The sequence below is a fragment of the Calidris pugnax genome, unplaced genomic scaffold (assembly GCF_001431845.1).
Source record: "Calidris pugnax isolate Ruff unplaced genomic scaffold, ASM143184v1 scaffold28, whole genome shotgun sequence".
Lineage (NCBI taxonomy): Eukaryota > Metazoa > Chordata > Aves > Charadriiformes > Scolopacidae > Calidris > Calidris pugnax.
Window position 1 is genome coordinate 16,291,503 of NW_015090842.1, and position 3,150 is coordinate 16,294,652.

General features: G+C 49.9%; 1 protein-coding gene across 2 annotated transcripts in view; it reads right to left on the bottom strand.

Moving 5' to 3' along the window:
• The window catches only part of SALL1 (spalt-like transcription factor 1), a 32,287-nt gene that overhangs the window by 11,337 nt on the left and 17,800 nt on the right, over window positions 1-3,150 (bottom strand). The window lies entirely within an intron of this gene.

Sequence of the window (3,150 nt, forward strand, 5' to 3'; positions counted from 1 at the left end):
ATTTTGCAGCGAGACAAAGATGCGGGTTACGTAGGGGAAACACACACAAAACGGGGCTCAGCCAACACCGGGCTCAGACAACTTCCACCATATGGGTTTCAGTAATTATTTCTGAATTGCATCTGCATAAGTGATATTTCACAAGGCCCCTCTTACACTTCGGGCTCACCTTTGGAAAAAAAAAAATAAACCCCACAAGTGTCTGTATTCTGAACCGACAGATTGCAGTTATCACACAAAAAGGCCTAATTATGTAACAAACTAAAAGCAGCCTAACTAAGCAATTATTTCTCTTAAGCACCCCGTCCTTCAGACCTCGCTACAGAAAGCGATCATCATTTCTCTCATTTCATGGGCCCAGTAACAATTCCGTGGATGATCATAATGCTGCAGCAGGAATTTACCAAAAGCCATTATTGGCGTGAAAAAGCGCTGGTTCTGACGAGCCTTTCTGTGGAAAGGCAGCAAGTATTTTCTCCTCCTCAAAATCTAGCTGACGTATTTCTCCGATATAACTTTTTTGCTTTGGAAAATTACGCTCCGAGAATATTCTTTTACGATTGGGAATGCAATTCCAACCAACTCCAAAAAAAAAAACAAAAAAAAATCTAAAATGTCATGAAAGTGGCTGGAGTTACTAACAAAAGGAAATAATCCCACAATCTCCTGCCCACTTCCTACCAGTAATTAGTTACTTGTTGAATGTAATTTACGCTGCAAGTAATTTCTGCTATTAATCTGAGAGCTGTTCTGGTTAATCCCGCACGAACTTTATCAAATGTGCACATGCACAGGATTTTACAAGGGTAAACTTACTTATCCATTTACTGGACTAAAAATACATTTTAAGTGGAAAGTCTTCCTGGTAGGAGTGAACTACATGAGCTTTGAACTTTAAAAAGAAAGAGAGAGCAGTTAAAAAAAAAATAAATTACGTGCGGTTTTAGACTGAGGAACTTTTTTCCTATCGATCTTTGATACGAAACACTAGCAGAAAGTATTAGGAAACTAGAATTTTAATCAGATGGAAGAAATTTTCCCGGGGCCACTCAATTCATTCCCTCAAAATGCTGCCCAGCACTACCTTAGTGCAAGTGTCTGAAGGAGCAGCGATGCTACGTTTGCCCGAACCCTGCGCAAACTGGGGCTGAATTAGCAACCCTGAATTCACAGCACTGAAAGGAGAAGAAAGGAGCACTTGGCATCTCGAGTTTGGTGGTTGTTTTTTTTTTTCCTTTTTGCAATTTCGAGGCGTGTAATGCAGAAACTCGTCCTCGCCGCAGCTCACCCGCCCTGTCCTGCTCCAATGTGAAGCTGCTGCCAGGGCTGGGGACCCCGGGCAGGCGGAGGGGAGCTCTATGCTAATATTATTACAGCCTTCTGAATCCCGAAACACCATTACCAAACACACCCTCTAGGCAACTTACTCAAAACTTCGCGTCTAACCCTGTAAACCAGCCATAACCTAAAAACATTACTAGGGAAAGGCGGGGGGGGAGGCTCCTACACATTTCAGAGTGAAACACACCGCTTTTCCTAGGAAAGCAGGTCGGTATTTTTTTAAAAATAACGCACTTCGTTATTTACTTCTTTAACTTGCGATAGCCACACAAACTAAACAAAAGCTTCGCTCCCACGCCATCATTTCGGGCAAAATCCAACTTACTTCAAGTACATCCTTTAGCAACAGGCAGGAAAGCTGCTCAGTGAACATTCCTTTCTCACACTCCCACTGTCTTTCATTTGAAAACGATGTGCAAAATCACATCAAAAGACTAAAAGCAGAAGAAAACGGCTACTTCTAAAAAAGATACTTGGGGGTGTTTTGATCTGTTCCATCTACTGAAAACAAACAAACACCAAAAGAAAAAAAAAAAGAGAGCGAACGTCAAAAGATGCAATGTACAAAGTGAAGATGTGAAAAATCCCTCTCTGCTTTCCCAGCAAGAGAATTTCCATCTCCGCTTTCCCTTTCTCTGCTCACTTTTAAGAAGTTCCAAATTCTTTCATAGGAGGCCGATGAAAGACAAATCAGACCCTTTACGTTTTCCCCAATTCCCGCTCCAAACTTCAAGAGGAAGTAGAAAGAATATGGGAAGAAAAAAAAAAGAAATACTTTTACCGAGATGAGAAAGGGGATTATGCTGAGCAAACGGCAAAACTCGAGAGCACTCAAAGCGCCCAAAACTCAGCTGAAAAACAGAAGTCGCCTCCCAGGAACTACGCGACTTTTAAGAACCGTTTCGGCAGAGGCAGGCGACGCCAGCGCTGATGCATTTGCCGCCTTACGAAGGGGGAGTCCCGGGGATTTTGGGAGCCGGGGAAGCGCTCGCAAAGGCAGGACAACATCCCGCAAACTTTCCGACTTGATTTACCGCCCGGAGCCCGGCACCATCTCCCCGCCTTTCGCCCCCCGCGCCGCCGAGAGGGGAACCGGGGGGGAACCGGGCACCGCCGGGGCCGGGCCGGGAGGAGGCTCGGAGGGCCCAGGGCAGCGCGGAACGGCCGCGGGTGCGGAGGGCCCGGCACCAACGCTTCCTCGGGAAGTTGCCCGGGGGAAAGTCGGAGATGCGGGGCCGGGCAGCGAAGGGGGGCACGGCAGCGGAGGGCCCGGCACCAACAACGCTTCCTCGGGAAGTTGCCCGGGGGAAAGTCGGAGATGCGGGGCCGGGCAGCGAAGGGGGGCACGGCCGCCTCCCGGTCCGCCCTTACCTGCCCGCCCGAAGCGCTCCAGCCCCGCGGCCCCCGGCAGCCCCCCGGCGCTCGCCCTCCGCATGGCCGCGGGGGAGGCGGTGGGAGAGGGGGGGGACACACACGACGCTGCCCCCGGGCCCGAGGGGCCCCCACCGGCCTGTCCCCGCCTTCCCGGCCGCGGCTCTCGCCGACCACTTGTCGCCCCACGTCCCGGTACAGGTACGGGCAGGGACACGTCCCCCCTCCGCCGGGCTCCGCCGAAATCCCCCTTCTCCCGGAGGGGGGAGGGCAAGAGGGGAGGGGGGGTGGAGTGGGGGAGCGAAAAAATTAAGAAAAAAAATATATATTATATTTCACACGCTCCCTCTCCAAATCCTGGCGGACACAAAGCCAGCGTTTATTCCTCGCTCACCGACTTGGAGGGAAAGGGGGAGATAGAGGGGAAAAAAAAAAAAA